A 14,121-nucleotide genomic window follows, 5' to 3' on the forward strand; every position below is an offset into this window, starting at 1 on the left:
GTCTTGGCTATTGTGAATAGTGCTGCTATGAACATAGGGATGCATGTATCTTTTTAATTATAGTTTTGTCTGGGTATATGCCCAGGAGTGGGATTGCTGGATCATATGGTAGTTCTATTTTTCATTTTCTGAGGAACCTCCATACTGTTTTCCATAGTGGCTGTACCAACTTACATTCCCACCAACAGTGTAGGAGGGTTTCCTTTTCTCCACACCCTCTCCAGCATTTGTTATTTGTAGTCTTTTTAATCATGGCCATTCTGACCAGTGTGAGGTGGTACCTTATTGTAGTTTTGATTTGCATTTCTCTAATAATTAGTGATGTTGAGCATCTTCTCATGTGCCTACTGGCCATCTGTATGTCTTCTTTGGAGAAATGTCTATTAAGGTCTTCTGCCCATTTTTCAGTTGGGTTATTTGTATTTTTGTTGTTGTTGAGTTGTATGAGCTGTTGCTGTATTTTGGAGATTAAACACTTGTTGGGTGCATCATTTGCAAATATTTTCTCCCATTCCTTAGGTTGTCTTTTCTTTGTTTCTTATGGTTTCCTTTGCTGTGCAAAAGCTTGTAAGTTTGATTAGGTCCCATTTGTTTATTTTTGTTTTTATTTCTATTTTCTTGGGAGGCTGACCTAAGAAAACACTGGTACAATTTATGTCAGAGAATTCTAGGTTATTTTATATTTCTCCAGAGATTTTCTTCTAATGATTACTTTTATAATTATATCTTTATGTCACTGCAACTCAAAGGGTAGCCTGTGAACTAGTGCTGCTCTGCAAATGGTGGCTTAATGATTCATACAGAGATGAGTACAGAAATTGTGAATATGCTTTTAGAAACTTATAGGAATTGATGATGTAACATCCAAGCCTGTGATAAGTTAACAAGCATTAGTGAACAGGATTGTACAGACCAGTTTGGATGTTATTGTGCCCATGTGATGAGTCAAAGTAGCCAGACATGCATACTAGTTGAGCTCACTAAGACTGTGCTTCAGTGTATAGTATCTTAAGTTTAATTTGTCATAGGTGTATAAATAAAATGAGTAAAAATATAAGGATTATCAACAAAAGTTAGAAAGTTAAAACAGAATTTCTCCATATATTATTGCATATTCCATAATTTAACAATTGCCAAATGAAATAGGAGATAAAGTTATCATAAAACCCCTTATACATTTGAATTTTATTTTCAGTCAAAAATCTTGATAGGTAATTTGTGTAACCATTTTTATTATTGATAGATAATTTAAATTAATTTAAATTTAACTTTTTTAAAAAACATCTTTATTGGAGTATAATTGCTCTGCAATGGTGCGTTAGTTTCTGCTTTATAACAGAAATGTGGAACGCTTCACAAATTTGCGTGTCAGCCTTGCGCAGGGGCCATGCTAATCTCTGTATCGTTCCAATTTTAGTATATGTGCTGCCGAAGCGAGCACTAAATTTAACTTTTACATTATAAAGTAAATAGTTGGACTGACTACTGGTGAAGGATTGAAGATAGAGTTTGAAAATAAATAATAAATTTATGAAGATTATTTTAAATTCAGTTTAAAATTATAAAAATGAAAGTTTTAAAGTTATGAGGCAACATCTTTCTTATTTTAGAAAGAAAGTAAAAATAAATGTTTTGAGTTTCTCACTGTGGCTTTAAATTATCTTCTTTCCTTCTAGTCAATATAACTTTTAAGACTGGCTTTTGCTACTAAGGCTGGCTTTTGCTACCATGAGTGCTAATAAAGTAAAACATAAAAACAGTTTAGGTTGCACAACCCAATTTTAGTAGCATTATTGTCAACCTAATCTAGATGAGTTAAAAAACAAAAAGCACATGCATTTGTCATGTTAAAATTTTTTAATATTGAAAAATACAGTATTTATTAAAGTGTCCATTTAATATAAGTAATCACTTAATATGGGGAATCACTCTAAAAATCAGGGTGTAATAGCAACTCTCTGTATTAATTATATGCATATAGTCAATAAACAATGTATACAGTTGTGTCATTTTCCTATTTTTGTTTATATTTTTAGACTATTAAAATGTAGTTTCATGTCTTTTGAATCTAACAATATGAAAGGAGGTTGCATTTTTTAGATCTCTTTTTTTCTGCTAGTTCATTTTTTTAATTGAGGTATAATTTCCATAACATACATTTCACTTACTATAGATGTCCTGCTCAATGATTTTTCAGTAAATGTATGCAGTTTTGCAACCATGACCACAATCCAGTTCTAGAACACTTCCATGATCCAAAAAGTTCCCTTTTGCCCCTTTGCAACTCTACGTTCCCATTCCCAGCTCCAGGCAAGCACTGTTCTGGTTTTCTTCTTTATAGTTTTGTCTTCCCTAGGCATTTCATGTAAATGGAATCATACAATATGAAGTCTTTTGTATCTGGCTTCTTTTGTTTAGCACAGTGCTTTTGAGTGGCTTAAAAGCTGTCAGAAGTAAAAACAACAACAAAACATGGAGTCAGACTCCTCATTACACCCTGTCACACTGATAGAGTGCTTCCTGTAAATATGGCTTAACTGTGTCCTTCCATGTGGAGCACCTCCTTTCCAGACATGCACAATGTTTGCTAGACAGATTGTACAGCCTTCAGGCTCACTCTACTTTTATTGTTCCAAATGGAGCACTGGTGATTTTGTGTCTTGTTATATACCATTACCTGCTAAGTAAATCTGCCAGAGTATATACATAGATCTGCATCAGTCGGCCTCCTCTCTCCACACCCTCCCACACCCCTTTTCATCTTCACTGTTTATCAGCCTTTCTTCTCTTAATGGCTCATTGTGGATGAACCGGCCTTGATGATTTCAGTTGACAGTGAAAACATAAAAGCTAAACAACCTCACTCACACACTCTATTCTGCAACATTAGAAAAATTACTCACAGCCTAGTATATATCCCTGCATGAACTTCTCTTCCCCATTATCGCTGTGTGGAGAATGACTTAGTGAAGTCATATGGGTAGACAAGAAATAGATGAAGGTGGCTTGGACTAAGGTGGTAGCAATGGAGTTATTGAAAAGACAATATATATGAGGCATTTTATTGGTTATTTATTATTTGTTGATACTGAGTGCTTTACTTTATCCCACTTAATTCATAGGACTATGGAACAGTTCTTTCTAACCTCAACTTTCAGATGAGCAAACTGAATCTCAGAGAAACTACGAAAATTTCCCAAGATAATTTTATAAAAACTTGAGCTGAATTTTGACCTCCAGCCAGTCTGGCTATAACTTTTGTTCTCTTTCGTGTTTGTTTGAAACCTCAAAAGCTCATTATCTAAAACAAAACAAACAAAATACGTGTGTTATGGAGGAGGGAGATGTAAACACAAATCATCCATGCCAATCCAGTATAAACATTGAATCATTTTAATGTGTATTTCTACACAATCTTTTTGCTTTTTGTTTTTTCTCCTGTGTAAATAAGTGTCTTTTCTCTCACATCAGTTTTATAACCTCAATTTTTTATCTATAGTTTTAATATAAGCCGTTTCCTATCTCATTAAAAATTTGTAGAGCTCAAAGTAATAGTATGAAAAAAATCCTTGAAATGAAAAGACAACTAAATCTGCATATCAAAAAGCAAAATTAATTCCAAGAAATGTTGATTCAGAAAAAAGCCATCAAAAATTCTGATATATTCTATGAACATTATTATAATTCAAGTAAAAACAAAGGATTCTTTAAGCAAAAAATCTAGAACCCTGTGAAGAGGAAAAATGTTCAGTTGGCTTTAGATTTTTAAGCAGAAATACCCAGTGACATAAGACAATTAGGATATGTTTGAATGAAAATATAACTCACAGAATAAAATTATTTTAAGCCAATGTATCATTCAAGTTCATAAACAACTGATAAACATTCTTAATCCTGAAAGACTCATGTAATAATGCATTCGTGACTCCCTTTTGAAGAAAATTGAGATGAGAGATGAATTTAAATAAAGACATCAGTAATGACATCTAAGAAAGAGGACTAGTAGTGAACATTAAATTTACTTAAGTCTAAACAACTATGGGGAAACTGGTTACAAAATAGAATGGAAATGCAATAAACCTCGACATTTGTGAGGCTAATTAAAAAATTGAGATGGGGAAAATTTTTGATAACTCTGAGAATGTCAATTATCTAATAATTCATAAAGTAAATATATACTGTCTACATTTGAAATATATAATATGAAGACATGATTTAATCCTCTTAATTTTTAAACTATTTTTTCTAAATAGAGAAGATTTTATTTTTAAGAGATAATATTCTTATGGGGTTTAGCATTTCCTTCAGTTTTACTTCAAAATATTTCTTTCTGCTCAATTCAAATGCAGTTATAATGTTTTAATTTTAAAATAACGTATATAATGTGACCCCATTATTTATAAAATTATTTTTATCTTTGTATTTACTTATCTATTGATATACATATTCCTCCAGAATATTAATAATTGTGTATGTGTGAATAATTCATTTTGGATGATTTGAAAAATGTCTTTGGAATTCTGTATATAGACTGACTTTTTATAATGAGCTGTATTATTTTCCCAAAATGTTATTATTTTGTTAGAACAGGTACTAAAAGTTAAAATTAAAAACAGAATCTTTAGTTAATGTACTGTTACCTTCAAAAGAATGAACCATGTTTTATTTAACCATTAGGCTATGGAAACCAATTTATGTTATTTCTATTTTTTATGTGTTTATTCATTTACTGAAAAATTATTTCAGTATAGTTTCGGAAATAGTCATTGTAGTAGTTGGCAATTGTCACAATAATGCTATATAACAATTCACCCCTAAACTGACCGATTTAAAATCAAATCATTATTTTTTTTCATGCACAGCCTCTGGGTTAGCTTTGACTGTGCTGAACTTGACTGCAGGATGCAGATTGGAGGCAGTTTGGCTCCAAACATTTCTCATTCTCTGGCTATCCAGTTCACATTCTTTTCATAGCAAAAGCAAAAGAGCAATAGCAAGACAGCAAGCAGAAACCAATAGTGCTTCTTAAGGTCTTGGCTCAGGCTAGCGCGTATTCCATTAGTTAAAGGATTCACATGACCAATCTCAACATCAGTATAGCAGGGAAATATACTCTGCATCAAGGGGAATGATAATAAATATTTGTTGAAAAATAATTCAGTCTATCAAAATCAGTCAAATATGAAACCAATAAATGTGTAACTACAGCTTAGGTATAAGGTTGTATCATCTACTGTGAGGTTGAGGTAATGTTTTCTGGACCTGACATATAGTTGACAATAATTAGGATTTCATTAGGCAAATAAGAAGGAGTGAAAGAGTGTTTAACCAAATGGAATAATATCCAAAAGGACTACTTTATGGAAGGAGCATGTGTTGAAGGGACGGACATGTGTTAGTGTGGCTAAAGCATGGTGAGAGAAAGTAACAATTTGATTAAGTCAGATTTCTGGGGGAGAAAAATATAAATCCTCAAAAAGCCAATATTCCAAATGACCAATTTCTTGAAAGGTTATTTGCTGAAAATCAGTATTGACCTAATAATCAAGTTACAATTTTTAGAGTATCAAGCAGAGTTTATGGCAATTTATGTTACATGATGGCTTCTATAAGCTTTGAGGATGTTTAGCATTTTAGTTTTGCTTTTATTTTTAATTTATTACTGCTGTTTTGTTGAGGCTGGCCAAAGTATAATACAGTCATTTTGTTTTCTGCATTTTGGGCCTTTGACTTTAGAAAATGAAAATATTTTATACACTTCTAATTTTAGCATTTACATGTTTTGAATATCAAGGATTTTTTTTCCAAACACAGAAAAAATTATTATCTCTTCTAATAATTTGCACCCTGATCTTTTCTTAAATGTATTTTAGTCCCTATATATCTTGACTTACCTGGTTGAATGAATATTTTGCATTTACTGTAAAAATGTAAAGCATACTAAGTGTCTGAAATGTGAAATACACTCAGTGGATATACTTTAAGCTGCGTTGAGAATCCATGGTAAATCAGTGTTAGGGAAGCTGAAAGTAAATTAAAACACAGCTAAAACTATGAAAAAAAAGTTCTAAAAGAGCATTAACTTTATTCCATGAAGACAAATTCATGCAATTTTGCATATAATTAATAGATGCACATTTTAAATTTGAGGAGGGAGTGGTGTGTGTGTGTGTGTGTGTGTTTGCTTGTTCATGTGTGTATATACACATTAAGTGAATCTTTGGTAAGTCTTTTTGTTTCACTATTTAAAATACGCACTTTCCATTTCACAAAAAAATTAAACCCACCATCTTTTGTTGTCATATTGTGAACTGCATGTTTGCCAATATATACCAGGTACTGGTTTATCTTTGCTTTACACGTGAGTCCAATATTTTGCTTTCAAATTTGATTTAGGTTCACTGGAGCTTGTGTATCATTTATTATTAAAAGATACTTCTCCAGTGTTAGCATTCATATATCCAGAATAACATCAATATACCGCTGAAATACCCCCCCCCCCCCACCAAATGAAACCACTAACCAATGAGCCAACAAACTGAAACAATGTTAACCAAAAAGCAATCTCAATTTATAAATTTCTTCCCTTTCATTCTTTTCTCATCCAGTCTCTGTCATTCCTTTGGAAGTGTTTACTTGTGGTGGAATCTACTGCCTCTACTCTATTCTGACTGATGACAAGAGAACCACTGATATAGAAATAAAGCTCTTCTAAACAGGAAATGACTGCTATGACCCATGAGTTACTATATATATAGTCTTTATGTCTGATCTAGTCACATTTTTTTTTCCACCATGTTTTTCCTGTCAGAAACTTATGGCTTTTTTTTTTTTTTTTTTTTTTTTTTAAGACTCCATGCCTTTTCAGGACTGATGCTATACGTGGCCTCTCTCTTGCTATATACCAGGCACAAGTAGACCATTCCTTTGCTGTTCCTGGAGTCTTGCTTATATGTCTAACACAGGAAGTATTCTCCCTGCTCAGCAATTGTATCCTGCTGTCCTTTTATACCTCGTGTCTGTTTTAGACAGGCCTCCTAGCTGACCCATGATGTTCTAGCATCTCTTTAAACATAAGACAAACTTCTTTATGTACTTTTCTACACCATGACACTCTTTCCTACTCACCATCTCCACTTTTGAAAAAATAAATTTATATGCTTTTTTGGTTACAAGGAGGAAGGTATGGAAGAATATTGTAAATTCACATCTTATTGTATATTCACATCTTTATACAGGTATATTTTTTAAATGAATTTTATTATTTTTATCCTGAGCTAATAACATCTCTTTTAAAACATTTAAAACAATAGCTATTTTACAAATATCATTGCAAATTTATAGCATAATCACTTATGGATAACCTTTACTCAAACAGAGCAGCTCTTTAATTTTGAGATTTTTTGCCAGATCCTCTTTTCTAGTTAAGCCCAGATATGTATGCTTGCGTGTACATGTATTACATATAAATATTTTTTAAGTCTTTGGTATTTATATTAAATCAATCAATGTACCTGATAAAATAATGCATTTATTAAGAAATTCTTACCTTCTTTTTAGGTTGCAGACTTTCCTCTCCTCCCATTGTATAAATGACTTGATAAAGTAAAGAGCCTCTAGTTTTTGGCTTGCCATTCATTTCATTCCCAGAGTGTCTGAGTGTGAAACATCTGTTTGAAATGTGGTTTGTTTTCTTTTTGTTTACATTTGTTAACTTTGCTACAATGTTTTCTGAAGACAGGGAATGTTAACAATGTTCAGTCACTTTTTCTTTTCCAATAGTTATTGTTTCTTTAATTAAATTTCCACAAACTGTGAATTACTGAGTTACCTGAAGTTATTGGATTTGTGTTTCTTGCCTCCCAGGATGCACATTTCTGAATCACAGAGCAGGCTGCATTTTCTCTGCATTTCCCTTCATTCACTATATTTTACCTTATAAAACCATGTAAAAAATGTGAACAAATCTTTAATCCTAACATAATACATTTGAATTTTCTTTTTTATATAGAAAAATATGGATTTATTCTTTATTTTTATATTGTTTTCATGTCTTTCCTATAATGATGCTTTTTCTCAAGGGATCTGCTGGTATCAAAGCCCTAAATAAAACCCTTTTACTCACATTTCAAATTTCCTATTATTTTTAATACCTTATAACCTATTTTAGGGTCTCTCCTTTTCATAAAACACTGCTCATTTCTCACATCCCTCTCCCTGTGCTATATGTTCATGCTCCCTTTGGTCATGTGTATATATTTAGTTTTTCATTAGAAAAAAATGAAAATTAAGATAAAGAGCCAATTTTTTTTTGTTTCAGATATAGATACATTTAACACAAAACTTTATCAGTTTCATTAGTCCTTTTCAAATTTGGTTTTATTTGATTAAATTTCTCCACATAAATCCTTCTCAAATTTATTGTGCTTTAAGATTATTGTAATAATCCATTTCATTTTCTATATTATTTAAAGAATTATGTCTGAATTTGTATTTTCATATAAAGATTCTATTATCTTTTAACTGTTTTTTAAACTGAATCTTGACATGTATTATTATTATTTTTCTTAATATTGTTTAGGCTCACTAAATAATGCCTCTTTTATTAAGGTAATTTTCCTTCCAATTGACATCAGCCTGGCTAAATTGCACAATTTTATTACACCTCATTATGAAAAAGGAGATCATTTCAGCCATTATAAAGCTTTTTTATATTTTGCTATCTAGCTACAAGTTTTTCTTAAAATATTTCTTATTTATATCAGTGATATTTTAAAATACGTATTACATGAAATTCTTTTGTGTATTAAAATCTTGGTCAGTTTCTCTATTAGGTAAATACACATTGATATGTATATTTTTTAATATTGAGTTACATTTATTCACTTTTGGAAAATATTTCATTGTCTCTTGGTTTGCATTGTTGATAATTATGAATCTGCTGTCAATCTAATTGTCATTTCTTTTCTCTCTGAATGGCTGTTTAAAGTTCCATCCTTTAATTTTGACTTTCCACAATTTTACTACTAGGTGTTTAGTTGTGGACTAAAAAAAAATCCTGTTTCTAGTTTTTGTATTACCTGAATTTTAGGATTTATATGTTTAATCAATTCTAGGAATTTCTTAGCTAATATATTTTAAAATATTGCAACTAATCCACTATCTCTGTACTCTTTGCTTACACTTAAATTGGAAGCACATGGTGAATTTTCTTATTATATCTTCTTGTCTTAAATCCTCTCTTTACTGTTTTTATAGTTTTGTCTTTGTGCTGTATTCTGTGCAATTTTAAAGGTCTCTTTTGTAATTCAATGATTTTCTTTTTTGCAATATCTAATTATAATTGTCCATTGAGATTAATTTTAATTAATCAACTAATTTTTAATTACTCTAATTTTTAGGGAAGTTCTAGGTTTATAGAAAAATTGAGTGTTGGGACTTCCTTGGTGGTCCAGTGGTTAAGACTCCATTCTTAACTGCAAGGGGCACAGGTTTTATCCCTGGTTGGGGAGCTAAGATCTTGCATGCTGTGTGGAGCAGCCAAAAAATTAAGAAAAACAATTTTAAAAAACGAAAGAAAAATTGAGCAGAAAGTAAAAAGAGTTCCCATATATTTCCTCTCTCTCTTCCCACAGTTTTCCCTATTATTAAGATCTTGCTTGGGTGTAGTACATTAGAGTACATTAGCCAATTTTGATACATTATTTTTAACTACAGTCCGTAGTTCACATTAGCATTTACTCTTTGTATTGCACAGTTGTATGGATTTTGACAAATGCATGATGTCATTGCCAACTGTTACAGTACATACAGATTAAATTCACTGCCCTAAAAATCCTCTTTTCTCTGCCTATTTATTCCTCTTCACTCTTCCCTCCCATTCCCCCACTTAACCCCACCAAACTCTTGGCAAACACTGATCTTTCTGAAGTCTCTAAAGTTTTGCTTTTAGAACATCATATAGTTGGAATCAAACAGGGTGTAACCTTTTTAGACTGGCTTCTTTTACCTAGCAATATACATTTAAGATTCCTTCTTGTCTTTTCATGGATTGGTAGCCCATTTCTTTTTATTATTAAATAATTAATGTTCCATTATACAGATGTACCACAGTTTGCTTATCTATTGGCCAATCGAAGAATGTGTTGGTTGCTTCCAAGTTTTGGCTTTATACTACAAACATTTGTGCACAGTTTTTTGTGTGAATGTAAGTTTGTTGTTTTTTTTTTAAAAATAAATTTATTTATTTATTGGCTGCGTTGGACCTTCGTTGCTGCATGCGGGCTTTCTCTAGTTGCAATGAGTGGGGGGCTACTCTTCGTTGTGGCATGCGGGCTTCTCACTGCAGTGGCTTCTCTTATTGTGGAGCATGAGCTCTAGGCATGCGGGCTTCAATAGTTGTGACACGCAGGCTCAGTAGTTGTGGCTCGCAGGCTCTGGAGCACAGGCTCAGTAGTTGTGGCACACGGGCTTAGTTACTCTGTGGCATGTGGGATCGTCCCAGACCAGGGCTCGAACCCGTGTACCCTGCATTGGCAGGCGGATTCTTAACCACTGCGCCCCAAGGGAAATCCCTGAACCTAAGTTTTTAACTCATTTGGGTAAATATCAAGGAGCATGACTGTTGGGATAGTATGGCAAGACGACTTTTAGCTTTGTAAGAAACAGCTAAACTCTCTTCTACCTTTATAGTATCATTTCGCATTCCCGTAAGTATTGAGTGAGAGTTTCTGTTGCTCCGTATCTTCATTAGCACTTGGTTCATTTGTGTTTTGGATTTTAGCCATCCTAATAGGTGTGCACTGGTATCTCATTGTTATTTTAATTTGAAATTATCTGATGATTTTCAGTATTTCTCATGTGCTTATTTGTCATGCGTGTATCTTTTTTTTTAATTAATTAATTTATTTATTTACTTATGGCTGTGTTGGGTCTTCGTTTCTGTGCGAGGGCTTTCTCTAGTTGTGGCAAGCGGGGGCCACTCTTCATCGCGGTGAGTGGACCTCTCACTATCGCGGCCTCTCTTGTTGCGGAGCACAGGCTCCAGACGCGCAGGCTCAGTAGTTGTGGCTCACGGGCCCAGTTGCTCCGCGGCATGTGGGATCTTCCCAGACCAGGGCTCGAACCCATGTCTCCTGCATTGGCAGGCAGATTCTCAACCACTGCGCCATCAGGGAAGCCCATGTGTGTATTTTTTTAATGAGATGTCTGCATTATCTTTTGACCATTTTTAAAAATTAGGTGCTTTGTTTTTTCATTGTTAAGTTTGAAGAGTTGTTTATGTATTTTGAATACAAGTTCTGTTTCAGATAAGTGTTTCACAAATATTTTCTCCCCATTTGTGGCTTATCTCGTCCTTGTTTCCTGGAGCAGTTTTTTTTTTTTTTTTTTAATGCATTTTAACTTATCAATTTTTCTTTCATGGATAAAACTTATTGCCAAGCCCAAAGTCATCTAAATTTTCTCCCATGTTATTTTCTACAAGTTATTTAGTTTTGCATTTTATATTTTGGTCACAATCCATTTTGAATTAATTTAATTTTTTTGAAGGTTGTAAAGTCAGTGTATATATTAATTTTTCTTGTTGTTTGTTTGCATGTGGATGTTCACTTGTTGCAGCACTATTTGTTTAAAAGACTGTCCTTTCTCCATTGGATTGCCCTTGCTCCTTTGTCAAAGATCAGTTGATGACATTTATGTGGGTGTTTTTTTGGTCTCTGTACATTGTTACATTGCTCTATTTGTCTATTCCTTCACCAGTATCACACTGTTTTCATTACTGTAGCTTTGTAGTAAGTTTTAAAGTTAGGTAGTGCCTATCCTCTGACTTTGCTCTTCTTCAATATTGTATTGGCTATTCTGGGTCTTTGCTTTTCCATATAAACTTCAGAATCAGTTTCTTGACATGCACATCCATTTAGATTTGAATTCTAATGATTTTATATGTAGACAGAGATGGAGGTCCTATTTGCATTGTGTGTGTGTGTGTGTGTGTGTCTTTTTAAATCTTCTTTACTTATTTATAGTCTTATATTCTTTGCTTATTTGTATGCCTCTAATTTATCTAAATATTTTAATATCATTACTTCATATCATGTATCACATTATATATATATATTTATATTTGTATGTATATATATTTATATAACAGCCTACAGGGTATCCATACTACTTATTGCTTCTGTTGACTCTCATGCATAATAGCTTTTTTTTAAAATGTGTTTTGTTATTGTGGATCATGAACTCATATTCACCAGGTTTTAAATGTATGAAAGATAGCAGACCTTGATCGAACATGTATCCCTTCAGGAAGAATTTTTTTTTTTTTTTTCTGCATCTGAAAGAACAGAGGCACATGGGAGTATTGCCACCCTGGACCACATAAAGTTCATTTTTTGAAGTTTATTTTGTTTTTCTTTTTTCATGTGATTTTTCTGGACCACAAAGGTAATATGTGTTCAAATTTTAAACCCATATGATAGAAGGCCTGTGGTTCCACATTCTCAGAGAATTTTTTTCATCACTCAAATTTCATTCTAAGAGGATTAGTTTCTTGTCTTTGTTTGATGACAGGATAGTTTTATCTCCAATTGTCATAGGTCAGGTTCCCTAGATGCAGAATGTGAAATGGAGATCCTTGTTAACATGATTTATTGGGTAAAATCTCCCAGGAAAAGAAGAGTGAAGGGAGCAGGAGAGGGCACATGAACTTATTCTGCAATTTGCTTCTTTAGTGACTCTTCTCCATGGGATAGTCTCTCATGGAAAAATGCTCTTGCTTTGTACCTATTCTCATAGTTCCATCCGCATGCTTCTTCCACAGTCTTTCAATATTGTTCTTTTCAGGCTCCTGATCAACCATCTAAGGCATTTGCCACTGCTCAAGAATCTGAGTATACCTTTGGCCACTTCTTTTTCTAAGTAAAATGGATGACCTGAGTCACTGTCTAAAAGTTAGCCCTTCAGGAGAGTTTTCCCTCACTGTGGTCCATCAGGACTCTCCTGAATGGAGTAGTCCAATAGTAGTTTATTTTTGGCTTGCACCCACATACCAAGCTGATCCATCTTTGAACTAAGTTTGGTCTCTTTCCTCCTCTGTCATTTTATCACAGGGAAACTCCCTTAGGGCCATTCATGTGAGTTGATGGAGAGGCATCAGTAAAAGAGTGGTAAGGGATAAGGAGGATACTGGCCTTCTATTTTCACTACTTACTTGTGGTCTCTGGACTTGCTTAATCATAATTCCAAATATACTGCTCATAACATGACAGATTGTTGCACAGCTTCTTCCATTCCCTAATCTTGTGACTTGGTAAGTATCTTAGTCCATTCAGGGTGCTATAGCGGAATATTATAGTGTTTCATAAACAACAGAAATTTATTTCTCACAGTTCTAGAGACTAGAGGTCCAAGATCAAGGTGCCACCAGATGTGGTGTCTGGAGAGGGACCACTTCCTAATTCATGGACAACCATCTTCTCACTGTGTCCTGATATGGTGGAAGGGGCAGGCGAGCTCTCTGGGATCTTTTTCTTAAAGGCACTAATCCTATTCATGAGGGCTCTACCCTCAAAACCTAATCATCTTCCAAAGGCCTACTTCAAAGTACTATCACACTGGGGATTAGGTTTTCAACATATGAAATTTAAGGGGACACAGGGACTTCCCTGGTGGCGCAGTGGTTAAGAATCCGCCTGCCAATACAGGGGACACAGGTTCGATCCCTGGTCTGGGAAGATCCCACGTGCCGCGGAACAACTAAGCCCATGCGCCACAGCTACTGAGCCTGTGCTCTAGAGCCCACGAGCCACAACTACTGAGCCTACGTACCACAACTACTGAAGCCTGCACACCTAGATCCCACGCTCCGCCACAAGAGAAGCCACTGCAATGAGAAGCCCGCACACCACAATGAAGAGTAGCCCCTGCTCGCTGCAACTAGAGAAAGTGTACCCACAGCAACGAAGACCCAATGCAGCCAAAAATAAGTAAATAAAAGAAATTTTAAAAACAGAAGAAATTTAAGGGGACACAAGCATTCAGTCTGTAGCAGTGAGCTTGATAATATCTACTTCATAATGAGCACTTTGGTTGCATGGTCAGTTGATATCCTGTAGTCAG

At 33.9% G+C, this 14,121-nt stretch overlaps 1 long non-coding RNA gene and 1 other non-coding gene across 2 annotated transcripts in view; one reads left to right on the forward strand and one right to left on the reverse strand.

Moving 5' to 3' along the window:
• LOC132363706 (uncharacterized) overlaps positions 1 to 14,121 on the forward strand; it is a 490,033-nt gene that overhangs the window by 454,998 nt on the left and 20,914 nt on the right. The gene's annotated exons all lie outside the window — the stretch shown is intronic.
• LOC132364155 (U6 spliceosomal RNA) lies at positions 1,338 to 1,441 on the reverse strand. Its single transcript, XR_009502713.1, has one exon. It is a non-coding gene; the product is annotated as a U6 spliceosomal RNA (small nuclear RNA).

Source organism: Balaenoptera ricei, chromosome 3 (assembly GCF_028023285.1).
Source record: "Balaenoptera ricei isolate mBalRic1 chromosome 3, mBalRic1.hap2, whole genome shotgun sequence".
Taxonomy (NCBI): domain Eukaryota; kingdom Metazoa; phylum Chordata; class Mammalia; order Artiodactyla; family Balaenopteridae; genus Balaenoptera; species Balaenoptera ricei.